Source organism: Podarcis bocagei, assembly GCF_964188305.1.
Source record: "Podarcis bocagei genome assembly, chromosome: 17".
NCBI classification, from domain to species: domain Eukaryota; kingdom Metazoa; phylum Chordata; class Lepidosauria; order Squamata; family Lacertidae; genus Podarcis; species Podarcis bocagei.
Window position 1 is genome coordinate 28,298,698 of NC_138143.1, and position 15,928 is coordinate 28,314,625.

The window sequence follows — 15,928 nt, forward strand, 5'->3', positions numbered from 1 at the left end:
ACACACACATGCCATCTGAATGTCAATGCCAACCAACTTTTTGGGGGGGCAACCCCCTCAAATATTTTTTGGGGGGCTGAAGGGACCTTACCTGCTAGGAGTTGGATCCTATGGTTGGGTTTCTCTCTCTGAGCAGAATTGTGCTGGGCCTGGGGGTAACGCAAGTAACGCGGTCCAGGTCCGGTCCCGAATCTGTGAGGGGTCCGCGAGGAGTCAGTCCAACAGGACCAAAGCAGGACACGAGGCAGGAAACCAGGCAAGGTCAGGCACAGGATCACAGGCAGGTTCTGGCAAACAGCAACATTGCTCCCACAACCTAGGGCGGGGTCCAGCAGCCTTTTATCTCTGTTGGGGTAACGGCCAGTCCTGATCCCCCAGTGACTCACCTCCTTGTCTCGCCCGAAAGCGAGCACTCCTCTCCTGTGAGTACTCAGGTCTCTCCTTCTCTCAGACCTGAGTCTCTGCAGCTCGGGAGATGTCGGTGGGCTACTAGACCCAGAGGCCGCCTCAGCCTCTCCTGACCCAACTGGTAGTGGAGCAGCTGTAAGTGATGGCCCAGCTGAAGGCAATGAGGTAATCCCCGCATCTGGGGCCAGGGCAGGCTCAGGCCCCTGACTTGGCCCAGCTGCTGCTTATTGCAAGGGAACCTGTGCAGACTGGGGCTCTTCAGAATCAGGCCCCAGACTAGCTTCAGATGCTGCCTGGGGCAAAGGATCCAGTGTGGATTGAGACTCCTCTGGCTGAGTCCCAGGCCAATACAAGAATAAACTTTCTGCATTGAAATAATAGCACACCGTTCCTGTCACAGCCACATTGGTTGCCAATTCATTTCCTTGCTCAAATTAAAGCACCTTGCAAGCAGTGGGCTTCACCTTTGAGTCCCCAGATATTCTTGGACTACAACTCCCATCATCCCCAGCCAATGGTCAAGGTTGGTGGAGTTGTAGTCCAACCTCTGGGGAGTGAAGTTTAAAGAACACTTCATGAAAGCCCCAAATGGACTTGGACCAGGTTATCTGAATGACCTCCCCCCCTGCCCCTGTGTGCATATGAAGAACCTATTTGAGCCCTAAGATTGCTTCAGAGCCCCTGCCCTCTGGCCTGGCATTACTGAAGATCAGTTCTGGGAACAGAGCCTTTTGGGTGATGGCCCTGCAGCTTTGGAACAACCTCCCCAGGGAAGTCCACCATACTTCCTCTTTTGGTCCTAAACAGACTCTGGGTGTTTCCAGATGGGGGCTTAGTTTACAAACATGGATTCAATGTAGGACCTTCCTGCATGCAACACTGATGCTCTACCACCAAGTTACAACTAGGGAAGGGGGAGAAATTTGATTCGGGTGTCATTTGAGGCCAAATCTATCAAATCTGCACTTTCCAAAACAATACAAGAACTGAAACACAGCTATCCTTCAAAATTTGCGCTTCTACTAATTTTGCGGTGTGGTTCTCGAACCAAACAATGTTTACAAAAAATGCATACAACATTAGGGGAAAGTGTGCATCAAAATGAATATATTGGTGAAAACAACACACATGAATGCATTATCTTATGGGAAATTGCTTGCAAAAATATGTTCCTCGGTCAAAACTGCATATAAAAATGTGTCTATTTAGAGAAATTCACACTAAAATCCTAACAAATTTTCATGCTGGTTTTTTTTTAATTAAAAAAAAATCACAAATTGCTGCATCATGTGGAAAATTCACTTTTAGATTGGGAAAATGAGAAACTGGGAGAATCAAAGCGGACAGATTCTTCCATCCCTAATAACCACCTTTTCCATAATGCCTCTTCCCCAATCAGGATTGCAGTTTTGGCCATCTTCCAGATGCAATATTAATACAAATATGAAAGCAACCTCTCTGAAGGGCAAAAGCATTATGTGTTCTATCCAAGAGATTCTTTCGGCTCTGTGTGCTACATGGGTCCTTGGCTTCAAAATGTTGCCAAAGCCTCTGTCTGACGTTGGAAATAAATTTATAGTCCCTTTTTATGAACTTGCCAGGGCCAATAAATCAGTCAGCATCCAATATCACAAGAGCCCTGCCAAGAGAGAGAATTCATGGCATAGTTTAGTCCCAGGCAAGCATAGCAACTAATTATTTCATCGGCCCAATCTCACCTGTCCTTTCTACTTCTTATCACACATTCCATTAGATAAATGCTTCACTCCTTTTGTTCACTGTTTGAGGAACTTGCTAGCTTCTAATTATTTATCTCCATATTTATCTTTTGCATGACCCTCTATGACCATTACAGCAACTGAATGGAAGATAATTTGTGATGCAGCTCTAATATTCTATACACATAGTCACCATTTGTAGACTTCAGTGAGGGAGGAAAAGAGTTTTTAATCAGGACAGGCCAAAATTAGACCCAGATGCCAAGTCTTGAGTTTGCTTAAGTTTTGTATGTTTTAAACTATTGTTGTGAATATTTCTTGATTTTCTTGTTTTAACTTTTTGTAAACCGCTTTGAGTTGTTATTGTTTTTTCAATCAAGTGGTGTATACATTTTATTAAAACAGAATATTTTAAGAACGTTCCCTGTGATTATTTTTATATACCCCCTTAAAACAAAATTAAACTATAACATTGTTGTCTACACAGATTAAACAGTTGTGTGTTGCTTTAATTAAGTCATGTGGATGTTACGAATGGTTTATTTATTAAATTACTTATAAACTACCGTTTAGGGCACAATTCCCCTCTTAAGTCTGTGTACAAAATTTATATAATCATCAATATGACGCTATCTAAGTAAAACTAGCCACTTTAATTAATTAATCACAGCAATTAATAAAAAGCACACTTAAATAATAACATTGAAAGAATTTTCTTTAAAGTTGGGGCCACACATATTTTCCTCTGGGAAAGGAATTCCATAGGTGTGGGGTCATCACCGAAAAGGCCCTGCCGTTAGTAAGCATCAACATAATATATCTTATTAATGGGCCAGAAGCTGACTGTAAAGCCTGGGCAGGATCACAAAGGTGCAGACAGTCTTTCAGGTTTCTGGTGGTACATGAGAGCATCTGACAAAGCATCCATCTAATCCTGAATTCTGTTCCCAACAAAGAAGTACAATCACATGGACAAATGCTTGTTGTTTGTCTTAGTATCTACTCTAAAAGGTTATCCTGTGTCAACGTGGATGCTGTCTTGGTTAACACCCTTGAAAGCCCTTAACTCTAAATTTAAATACTTAACCCTAAAATAATCTTCTTTCTAAAACTCAATTTCATGCCAAATGTTTGCAGAGCAATGGACTTGGGTTTGTCATCTGACATACTGGTATACTCAACAGGGAAAGTACAATTTGTGTTAAATGTGTTTTCTGCCTTCAGACTTTTGCTTTTCCCCATCTCTAGGAATATGCCTAAAAAGGATACGTGGGTAATAATCAGAGTAGTAGTAGTAATAATAGTAGTAGTAGTAGTAGTAGTAGTAGTAGTAGTAGTAGTAAGAGATTCAGCCGGGTTGTATGTCAGGAAGAACAACCACCATAACTGCAGAATTAGATACTAAAATAATTATCCTTATTTGCAAGGAACAGATTGTAATCAGTCTCTTTTTAAAATATAACATAGGACAGCAACTTTCCATTCCGAACTTCAATTTTCAATATATTCCTGTGCATAATGTTTTATCATGGTTTATTCTCTGATGTTGTGCCAGATGCCACATGAAAGACTTTAGGAAAGTAAACGGTTTGTATTTGCTTCCAAGAAATGGGGCGGGGATTACATCATCAGGATCTGTTATTTTATAAAATGGAAGTTGAATCCTGAAAAGGCAGAGATGTTATGCGTTCCACCTTCTTAAGTCTGGAAGGTGAGAAAATGGCCTGTTCTGCATGGGGTTGAAGGTCTGTAGCTTGGAGGTACTAAACGTCATTGGATGTTTAGGTTGCCTATTTGCAGCTTTTGGGGGGTAGGGTGGGGTTGCCAGCTAAAGCCCCTTTTGGACAGAGCCAACGTGGCCATGTTTTTGTAATATCCAGACTAGATTACTGCAGTGCACTCTACATGAGGCTCCACTTGAAGACAATTTTAACTTGTCCAAAGAGCAGTGATCCAGTGACTGGCTGGGGCTCCATTCAGAATTCATATAAAAAAAGGTAAAGGTAAAGGACCCATGGACGGTTAAGTCCAGTCAAAGGCAACTATGGGGTTGCGGCTCTCATCTTGCTTTCAGGCCGAAGGAGCCAGCTTTTGTCCACAGACAGCTTTCCTGGTCATGTGGCCAGCATGACTAAACTGCTTCTGGCACAATAGAAAACCGTGATGGAAACCAGAGCACACGGAAATGCCTTTTACCTTCCCATCACAGTGGTACCTATTTATCTACTTGCACTGGCGTGCTTTCAAACTGCTAGGTAGGCAGGAGCTGGGACAGAGCAACGGGAGCTCACCCCGTTGTGGGGATTTAAACTGCCAACCTTTTGATCAGCAAGCCCAAGAGGCTCAGTGGTTTAGACCACAGCGCCACCCGCATTCAGAATTCATATAACACCAGCATTAAAACAGCTACGCTAGTTGCTAGTTGCCATGTCATTTCTAGGTTCAATTCAAAGTGCTCACGTTAGTGTTTAAAATCCTAAATGACTTGAGCACCAAATATATGAAAGGCTGTCCCCTTCGCTTCAGAGGCTCTCAGGTGTTAGAATCAGCAGAGAGGTCCCTCATAGTATATTCAAGATGCTTCACTTTTAGGGACAACAAATCATTAGTCAGACACACGATACAAAACAGTGCATATCATGTTGCCTCATTCATTACAGCAAGATGCATACCATTTGTTGATAACATCACTCTAAACGTTGTATCACAGCCCCCTCTTGTGACATACTGCACTCAAGCAACGTGTACAAAAATTCACATACTAGGGCAAAGTGTAGATATGTATATATTAGTGAAAATAAAATAACTATATACATGAATTAAATAACATTATTACATATAAAATGTGCATATTAGGAGAATGCACACTAAAATGCAGGTGAATTTTCACAAGGCGTGTGTGTGTGTGTGTGTGTGTGTGTGTGAGAGAGAGAGAGAGAGAGAGAGAGAGAGAGAGAGAGAGAGAGAACTGGGAATGTGGAGAACTGAACTTATGACTGGAAAATGGAAAAAAAAGAGAAAGATCAAAATGGACAGATTTGCTCACCTCTAGACAGGATGCACCTGGGCTCCTTATAGGTGAACATAAAGCTTTATGGAAAGGGAAGTCCATTACACTCAAGATGCATTCCAGATGACTTTTTTTTAAAAGCATTGTTTTAAAGGCACTATATCAGCACTAGTAATGTTCAGTGATGATTGTGCACTAGTAGTTGTTATGGAATGGAGAAAGAGCCTGTTGAAAAACATGGCAGCTCATACCAGCCGTGGTGGAAGGAGGTCTACAGCCCTCCTCACACACATCATAGCAATAAGTTCAGGGAACCCCAATGAAACTGACCAACACTGTCATGGTGAAGAAAAGCCTGGATTTCTGGGAATGAATAAGTGAACAAGGAGGGTCAATATTGGAGACAACAGCTAGTGTGGAAGCCCTCCAAATAGACTGGTTTCAGGTGTCTACACTCGCAGGTATGTGCAACAAGAGAATCTTAAGTCCTGTAGAAAACAAGCCATAATAAGAGAGGCAGCCAAATGTAATTTCCAAAGGGGTAGCCGTGTTAAGTCTTGTGGAACTTTAAAGACAGATACATTTATTATGGCATAATTTTTCTTTTGAGGAAGTAAAGCCGATGCCATAATAATTTGTTAGGTTTTTTAAAAAAACGAAAAAACCAAGAGGAAACAATACTCTGCTGTTGATATTACAAAGTAAAATGTCAATCAGCTGTATATATTTGCATTTGAGAAACGATATGGATCCATGCAAATGATCCGAATAAATGTTACAAAGTACAGAAAGCCTTTTCTGCATAGCAAGAGAGACATCTAGTGGCTTTCTCATCCTAGCCTAAGAAACACAATTGTACTCATTTTTCATCTTCAGTTTATAATGAATGTTGTGAGGTTACCCTACAGTGGGAAAAATATGGAAGTTTCATCTGACTGAGGACATAAACTCTCAACTACTGAAGAATATTTCTTCAGAAATATTCAGAATCACAAGAAATTATTCTATGAGGCAGACTACACTGGCTCCTAGATGGGACTCATTTTAATTCAGAGACGGACTCATTTTAAGCCAAGCTGAGAGGTAGAACTAAAATCAGTGATGTCTCCACCAGTAGTTCTCTCCTAAACTTCTGCTTTCTTCTGGTTAGCCACAGATCTCGGGAACCTCTTGGAACCTTTAACAATGGCGAAGAGATTGGTAATGTAATGCAGGCTTTTTAAAAGATAAGGCAAGCTTGCCGCTCACATAGATTGTACTCACCCCCCCCCAAAAAAAAGCTCCTTCCCATTTCAGTGGCTCTTTCAGTCCACCCAAACATGAGCTGATGAAAAGCTACTTTTATTTCAGCCTCATTTTTAAACACAGTTTGCAGACTTGCAACGCATTCATTGGCAGTACTTTTACATTCTCTACAGATCTGTAAAAATCAGTCCAGCCACAATGCCAACCAGCCAGAAAAAAAGAAGCAATAGCCTGGATGTTTAAAAATCTGATAGCTTGCTTTGGGGCCAAGAAAGTGAAGGGCAAGACCTCCCCTCTCCCCTCCACACACATTTTCTTTTTACATGCAACAGCTGTTGTATTGGGTACAACCTCAGGATTTACCAAAGCTACTTTTCCTGCCCCCAGATCCACCCAAAGCCACTGAGTTCAGTGCCTCAGTGGCATAGTGTGGGTTGCCAGCACCCAGGGCCGTGGGGGGGGGGATATCCGGAGTAGGCATGCACATTCAACTACTTAACAGCTTCCGTGTCACCCAGGAGATCGTAGCCACAAAGATCGGAAAAGAAGAGTCGTTCCATTGTCTGGAGAAGTCAATTCCTGGTTCACATGGAGAAGCTGTTTTCAATGGAGCCCAGCAATGGAAGTGTGCAACTGTACTGAGACAACACCAGGTGTCGAAATTTTGCACCATTAACAATTTTGGACTAGGGGCAATCACCCCTGTGCCCCCTCCCGCTATGCCACTGCTGTGCCTGAACTCACAGTAGCCCCTGAATCAGAGATTTTCATTCACCGGGCCTGCTCAGGCTTCAGAACATCGTATTTTCAGAGCTGGCAACCAACTTAGTTGGCAAGGGGAGAGCTTCAAATCATATTTCATTCCTGTACGTTGACGCAGAAAAGAGGGCTTGTGCATAAAATGACCACCTCAGTGGTTATTTTCCTCTCTGTGTGCACTCAGTCTAGCTGTCTCAGACTGGCACTTAGAAGCTGTCAATAAATCATATGCAGAAGTGATTTCAGAGGCAGATAACCTCCCACTGATACATCATTGTATGCAAAAGGTCTCAACTATATACAGATAAACCACAAAACACACACACATCGGCTGTGCAGAAGATGGCAGTAAAGAGCATCTTTTGCAAGGTTTTCAGAGGATTGATCTATTAATAGAAGACACACAATTGTAAACCATTTTTAGCCCCTGGGAAAGCTATCCAGAAAAAAATATGCAGCTAAAATTACTTTGATTTCCTTTAATAGCCTTGTCTGTTGGTGGCAATGATGACACAGCTATGTCAGCTCGCCTCCTATATGCTCAGTGTTACAAGAACCGATTATCTGGATATAAAGACAAATTGCCACTATTTTCATTTCCAGCAATGTATGAAACACAACACTCCAGCTTTATGGGGAAACAAGTAGTAGCTTGTCGTGCACCAGCTTGTGTTGTGGTTAGCTTCCTTTTAACCCAGTCCTAAAGTATCGTTACTGGCCCCCAATACATTTCCAAACACAATTCAGAGTGTTGGTGCTGACCTTTAAAGCCCTAAATGGCATTGGCTCAGTATACCTGAAGGAGTATCTCCACCCCCATTGCTGCGCCTCACTGAGGTCCACTTCCGAGGTCCACTTCCGAGGTCCACTTCCGAGGGTCTTCTGGTGGTTTCCTCACCATGAGAAGTGAAGTTACGGGTAACCAGGCAGAGGGCCTTGTCGGCAGTGGCGTCCTTCCTGTTGAACACCTTCCCCTCAAGATGTCAAGAAAATGAACAACTATCTGACTTTTAGAAGACATCTGAAGGCAGCCCGGTATCAGTAGGCTTTTAATGTTTGATGTTTTACTGTGTTTTTATCTGTACTGTAAGCTGCCCAGAGTGGCTGGGGAAACCCAACCAGATGGGCAGGGTTTAAATAATAACATTATTATTATTATGACCCTCAGTTTTATTCTTAGTGGGTATTCTCTTGGAAAGTACAAGACTGGCATTCATCCAAAGGGTAGGTCTCTATCTCTGCTCAGTGAGGATAATGGTAGTGCAGGATACTCTAACAGGGATGGTTAATCTATGGCACTCCTGATACCATTGGATGTGGTCCCATCACCCCTTACCAACCATTGGTCATTGTCATGGCTCCCGGGATGTGAGGAAGGGAGACCAGGCCAAACAGAGCGTCCCCCTCTCATTTCCCTTCCCTTCCCATGGCCTTCTGCTGCCACCAGGAAGGTGTCTCTATTCCCCTGGTGCCTAAGCTTCTCTGGATCTTCACAAGAACAGCTCCAGCTAATGTTGGGATTGGTTTATAAGCATGGGGTGGGTAAAAACCACAGTCAGAGAGACCACAAGGCTTTATGCACCAAGTTGGAAAAAAAATTCTTAGGAAAAAGGCTTTAATGTCCGAATGGTTAAAGGTAAAGGTAAAGGGACCCCTGACCATTAGGTCCAGTTGTGACCGACTCTGGGGTTGCGGCACTCATCTTGCTTTATTGGCCGAGGGAGCCGGCGTACAGCTTCCGGGTCATGTGGCAAGCATGACTAAGCCGCTTCTGGTGAACCAGAGCAGCACACGGAAATGCCGTTTACCTTCCCGCCGGAGTGGTACCTATTTATCTATTTGCACTTCGACGTGCTTTCAAACAGCTAGATGGCAGGAGCAGGGACTGAGCAACGGGAGCTCACCTCGTCACGGGGATTCGAACCTCTGACCTTCTGATCAGCAAGTCCTAGTGTCAGAGCTGCTTCCAGGTCCCAGCTCACAGAGGACCACGCTAGCCGGTAGTACTGTACAAAAGTCTTTATTGAGTTACAAGTTCCATTTTCAAGCCGCAGCGTGTAGCTCTACGTCTTAGAAGCTAGACCGGTGAAGCTCCGTCTGAGTCTCCGCCTCCTGTACACCAACTTAATACTCTAGCCTTACTCCACCTCTTCCGTCTTTCCCTCCTCCTCTGGGTCCCTCTACCCCCCGTGGTCTCTTCCTTCCTGGACTCTTCTGACGCCGACCCCCCGGACTCTGCTCCCTCTTTGCGGCGGGCTTTAGGACCTGGCTCCCTATCCGGACTGCTTACTGTGCCGCCTTCCTGTGCATTTGAACTTGGCGCGCGCGCGCAGCCTTCGACCTTCCTCTTGACCGTTTCCTCGCTCCCCGATGGAGGTGTGGCCAATCCTAACTCCTGCCTTCCCGCTTGCGGCGAGCCGCCAGCCCCCGATGCCTGCGACCCCTCCCCCCTACTGTGCTCTGGTGGGGAAGCTGGTCCCGATTTCCAACTGCTGCTCTCTGAGTCTCCTCTGGTCCCTTCTTCCTGGTGTGTCCCCCTAGGCGCCCCCCTTGTTCTGACCACTGGCGCCCCTTTCTGTGAATCTTCCGATTCACTGGAAAGACTCGGAGATCTCGGGCCACTGTCATCGCTCATATTTCCTTCGGATTCCTCCCCCTCGCTCTCTGTTTCCTCCCTTTCCTGTGCCTCTGCTCCTGAACCCCTGACACCTAGGCTCTGTGATTTAACCCACAGCGCCACCCGCGTCCCTGCTTTAATAGTTACATGTACACAAAAGATGAAAATAAAGCAGCAAAAACATATTCAGTGAGTCCTAAATTGTCTCTCACTTGGCAAAATTCTGTCCCTTTCTAGCAATTACATTCTCTGTTCAAGCAATGCCAGCAAGGCTGAAGTGAATGATTCAACACAGTATTATTAAAAACAAAACAAAACAAAACCCTCATGTGACTGTAACATAGAAAGGAAAAGCATGTGCACAGTTTTATTCTCTGCAGTGCTTTTTCACTGCCAGTCAGTCAATCCTTACAGTTCATAGCTTAATCAAATTGATATTCTCTCTCTCAAATATTATCTTTTCATTTTCATCTGCCTGGCCTTGTTGCGATATTACAAATCTGTCATAATCAAAGTATCCATTTTGGATGAGCAGTTGTAATGACATACTAATTCTATTCTGAGGCAGCTCGTAAGATAATAAGTTTGAAAACAGAGTCTAATCAGCTAACGACCTCGTAGATGAGGTCTGCTCATGCATAGCTGATTCCTCTTTGCCTTTTGTAGAAAATGTTAACAGAATTCCCCCATTTCTTCTCTATGCATGCACCCTGCACCTTGACCAAAAAATGTTCCAGAGGATTGGGGGACCCTTCGAACAGATTTGGGGTGTGCACAGGGAGAGGAGATGGAAGGGAAGCTCCATTGCTCAGCCAAAAGTCCTTGCACCAATGGAACAAGCTAGTTGAATGCTGCCCATAGTTACTTAATATTATTTTAAGAACAAAGAGTTCACAAAATGCCAACAAGCATAAACTTAAAACAGCAAGCCAGATGGGTGTTGTTCCCAGCAAAGATGGAGAGCCATTGTTGGCTTCGTGGACCACTGGGAGGCCTTTGCAGCCAGTCTAAGAATATAACATTCTTCCTCTGTTTCACAGAGGTTTTAGAAAAGAGGTTGCCTGTTGTATCGACAGTTTCATTTTTGGCTCATCACAGATTGCCGTTCAACATGCTCAGTGCTACAAAGCTATTTTTCTGGGCAAAAATTACCTACTTTTTAGAAAACACACTCTGAAATAAACATATTTTTGCAACAGAAAAAACTTTTACTGAACATGGAGAAAAGATTGTTCTACCACTTATTTTGTTGGATAAAGAAGATTAGCCTGAAAGTTTATCTTGGAAAAGAAGGGCAAAGATATAAAATACAGACGGGATCTGTTCTGGAGGCCTGTCTGTAACACGGAACTGACACAAGCCGAAGTGCCGTGTCTGTGCACACGCTGCGATTTGGCGCTTTTGCACATGCGTGAAGCACGATTCAACGGGAGTTCACCTCGTTGTGCGGATTTGAACTGCCAGCCTTATGATCAGCAAGGTAAAGAGGCTGGGTGGTTTAGACCACAGCGCCACCCGTGACCTTTATCATATTATCACCATCTAAAGGGGCAGACCAGCACTCCTGTGCAACAAAAGCAGGACAACCTCCCATCCCCTGGGCATTTGTGGTACGAAAAGTTGCAGGGTTTCAGCAGGAAACTACATGCCCTGGTTGGAAATGAAGAAGCATCTCCACCACAGGGGCAAATGGTCTTAAAAGCAGCATTTTATGCATCCACTCCAATACCATCATGAACACAAATCATCACGGAAGTACAAGAAAGACAACATCAGGAGAGGTTCTGTGTCTTTCAGACATATTTAACTGTAAAAACATTTTCCAAGCAAAATTGAGATTGGGGTGCGGGCAGGAAAAATGGCTATACTTTTTAGTTTGCAGCATCCAGGCCAGGGCCAGAATTGCTTTGATGGTCAGTAGACCTTGCAACAGGATTACTATGAAAGCAGCCATCCCCTAGTGCACTTTTAATATCCTTTGATTCGTACATCAAAGTCTTCATAAAGTATTCAAGTCAGGCCTGGAGGAGAGCTTCTGTATTGACTATCTTTCTGCACAAAAGGCCATCAGCTGCCTCAACCACAGAAGCGCAGATGAGTTTTAAAGCTGTACAGTCAAGGTCAGACTATTTGATACCATACTTGAGACTAGTCTGCATAACAGCTATATAGTCTCTCCTTCTCACGGCTGCTAATAAATTCATTTTGACCCTCTTCCTCTATGTAGGCACGCATGCAGTGGTGGAGATACTTCATACAAGACATTTCACAGTGCCTAAACAGCTCATGGTGAAGCGAATAACATTTTCTGCTTCCTCTGGATATGTTATGCCTAATCTTAAAAAAATAGGGAAAGCCACACAAGTATTGCAGGTTCAGGTGGTTGAGCAAAACCGGCATTAAATCAGCACTCAAGTAGTCACTGTAGCAGCTTAAATAAGCTGTTATTTTGTATTATGGCATTAATTTTTGTTGCATGCCACCACTGAAATAGCATAGTACATTTTCTAATAGATCAATAAAGCCTTTGCAGGATCTCTGGCACCTGAGATGCTGCTGAAGGTGAGCAGCAGACAGGTAAGTGGGTGGGGTGGAGTGGATGAGCACCAGTTCTTCTCTGGTTTGTACTGAAATTCAAGCTGGAGAAAAATGATGGAGGGATAGGTCCATGGCTCAGAATGTAGATGTGAAACAGGAGAGCATCAGATTCGTGTGCTTCCAACTGAGTGCTTCCAACTTTGGGGAAATTGCAGCCTCCCTATTGTACTACCGCTCAGCAATGATCATGGTTCCTGGGTCCATCTCTAAATGTTTAATTCTAATTAAATGAAAGGAAAGATACATTATGAAGATATTGGTCATAGCATGTGCCCCTCAGCTGTGGTACAAGCCCAGCTTTTTGCAAGCTGCCTGAAATGACAGACATGCACACTAGCTAATGTTCATAAGTCCCTGTCAGATGAACATCCCTGCATTTATTTGTCCATTTGTTGACAAGTTAAAACAATTAAGATGTATTGTGTGTGTGTGTGTGTGTGTGTGTACAACCAAAAACAACTAGCTTTTGCTTCAAATCTGCAGACCCAGATTGCAGAAAGGGTAAATCTTGGATACTTGAACTGATCACAGTGAGGGGGCTTCTGAGATAGTTCCATCACTCAAAAAAACGTCACCTATATCTTCATACAAAACAACTAGACCTTGCATAGTTCATAGTGGGAAAGGGCAAAGTACTTCACTGCTTCGCCACCTGTTGATTTCTCCCAGAAGCCGTCTACCCTCCTACTGCTTTTCCTTCAAGGTGAGTCAACATTTACTTGGAACATGGGCTGGGGCAAGGTGGTTTTCATGGGGAAAGCATTGGGTATGGAAAGGGTTAAGCCCTCCGTCATGCCCACTGCTTCTCTGCTGCAATTTGCACCCTCCCCTGCTGCTCAGCAGAGACCTGGAGAGTTTGCTCCACATCTTCATTCTCTTTTTCAAGAGAAAGTGCCATTTGGAGTCAGGCTGTAGGACTGATTGTTTTGCAAACAGGCTACCAAGCTCCCACCAGCAACAATTACGTAGGCTAGATATGAGTTAGAAGCAAGTTGGATGTGTGCAGCTATTTTTGTTTCCCACACATACAGAAAATGCCCCGGAGGAGTTCCTAGTACTGGTATGCAATGGAGTCTTAAAGCCTCTGAGTGATTGGATTGCAAGTGTACTGATTGCTTTCCATCTCCAAGGGAAAGGAGGAAGACAAGAAAATGGATTGATCTTGTGCCCTGTGTTAGAAGTAGTTCAGCTGAGTACAACAACTGACTTCAGCATCTGATAGGTGCAGTGCACTTCATACAGGTACAAGCAGGCCTGGGAATCAGAACACAACTGCATTTCTCCATCTTGCATCGGTAAGGCTCCCTGCCTGTAGATGTAACACGGGTTCTTGTGTGTATTCCCATTTGGGTTGATTCGCTGTGCAAGGAAAGACCAACTTCCACATGTTGGTTTTCCTAGACTGGTGGCACTCCCCTGTAGGGAAAATCATATACAACCTATTGCACTCATGTTGGGGACTTGCAAGAAAAACTGTTATTGATCATGGTTTCTCACGATGAAGGACATGGATAACCCAATAGACTCTCTAGGGTGTTAAGATCAGCAGAGGCAGGCCTCTTGGCATTGGCACATCCAACCTTCATAACATTGATTTCAAGGTGAAAGACACCATGCATTTGGCAAAATCCTTCTTGCTCTCTAGAACCCAAATCAGGAGGGACCCAACAAACAAAGACCACCTGCAGAAGTTGTAATGAGGAAATTAAGGGTGGAGTGCTTGCTTATATTATCATGCCTCCCTTAAAAAGGGAAAATGAGCATTTTCTGTGTCAAGTCATTGCCACAATCTTCACAAGTGCAGTTACAAATCAACTGTTCCAGTTAGGGGAGCCAGGAGGTGTCATTTTTGGTTCATGCAGCAATGTTTCTATTCTACTGCTGTTCATTTTCTGTGACTCATCTCAAGATCTGCAGCAAAGTTATGTAACTTACGTCATTTATTTAATCAATTATATAAATTATTATTAGTTACAATTAAAACACAGTATTAAAAACAGTTCAAAGCAAACTTAAAATTACAAAAATAATGTGAATTGTACAACTTACATGGTCATTATGCTATTTCACCCCATTCCTTTCAACGCAAAGGAAATCCAGTGCAAATGGTGGGGGAGGGGTTAGAGATGGTGCGGCAGCTTTGAAAGCAACAGCAACAGCAAATACCAATTGTAATTGCTGGCGGATTTCTGTCCTGAACATGGGTTGAATAAGTGAACATTGGCAACATCCATTCCCATTACCAGCAGAATTCTCTGACATCCCTCGTTCCAGCTATCCTTTATGATCCAGAATGAGACGGCCACATTTGTGAAGCCAAGGCACCAAATTCCTCTGGCTTTTCCTCATTGCTAAAGATACATTTGTACAGCTATTCAGACTTGTTCATGTAATGACTACCCTTCTGAAGTTCTATTGATGTCCCAATAGAAATTAGGAGTTAATTATGTGCTAGGAATCATCTAGGTTTTCAAGAGCACACAGAAGGGTTTTTTTTTATGAACGAGAATTTCAAAACTGACTAAACTTATTTAATTGCACAAGGGCAGCCTTCTCGAAATGCCAATGGCTTTTGGAGATAGATACAGCCATTTCCAAATAACCCTCACTAGGGTTTTCTCAGTGATAAGGGGTGGGGGGGACAACCCAATGGCGTCTGATTTTTGCTTTTCAAATTAAGCCCTGCTATAATTCTTCCATAGAAACATTTTACAGCACCAATTGATTTCCCACAGGAAAAAGCTGGGCGTGTAAACAGAAGCCTATCTGAATTCAGTACAATTTTGTGGCCTTTGTTTAAAGGCATGATGAGCTGTTTATCTATCCCGTTTGCTCTCATTCTCCATTCTGATCCTGCCAAAGTCACTTCAGCTTCTTGAACTGTGCTTTCATCTGCAGAAAGGTGGCAAAAGTGCAGTGGCAAAAGTAAGAGCTGATCTTAAGGAATAACAACCCATGTAATTTTACCTCACAATAAAAAGAGGAAAAGTGAAGCAGAATCCCCCCCCCCATGTGAGTTAGGATAGTCACACACCCTCCAACATTTATCTGATGAAAATAGGGATGTCACCAGGGCATTGTCATGCAGAGCCATAGCTAAAGGTGGGTGGTGTTTTTTTGCCATGGGTAAAGCCTCCAGAGAGGTGCCATTGAGGCTCCCAGCCTGTGTGTGTGAGAGAGCATGGGGGGCAGCAGAATTCACTGTGTAAGTTATTTTTGTTTTACTGCTCAGTTGCTATGAAAACGAAGTTACTTATTGCGTGGTGTGAATGAATCACGGCTGTTCGGCAACAATCTGTTTTAGAATCAGGCTGATGACACATGCCAAGGTGTATTAAATGACTGATAATATAAAACTTTAAAAAAAATAAAAGAAGAGTTTCTCCTTATCTCATTCTTCTGGAGGTGTGGACAGGCAGAAGCTGACTTCATTCTTAACTGGTGGAGTTGTTCTCATATATTGTGTCCTTCCTAAAAGAGGGCATGTGTTGCGGTGAGATGTGGAGACTGACCTCTTGGTTGTGGGTGGGTATATTGGATAGCCACAACACCCAATTGGTAGGTCCCCATTGC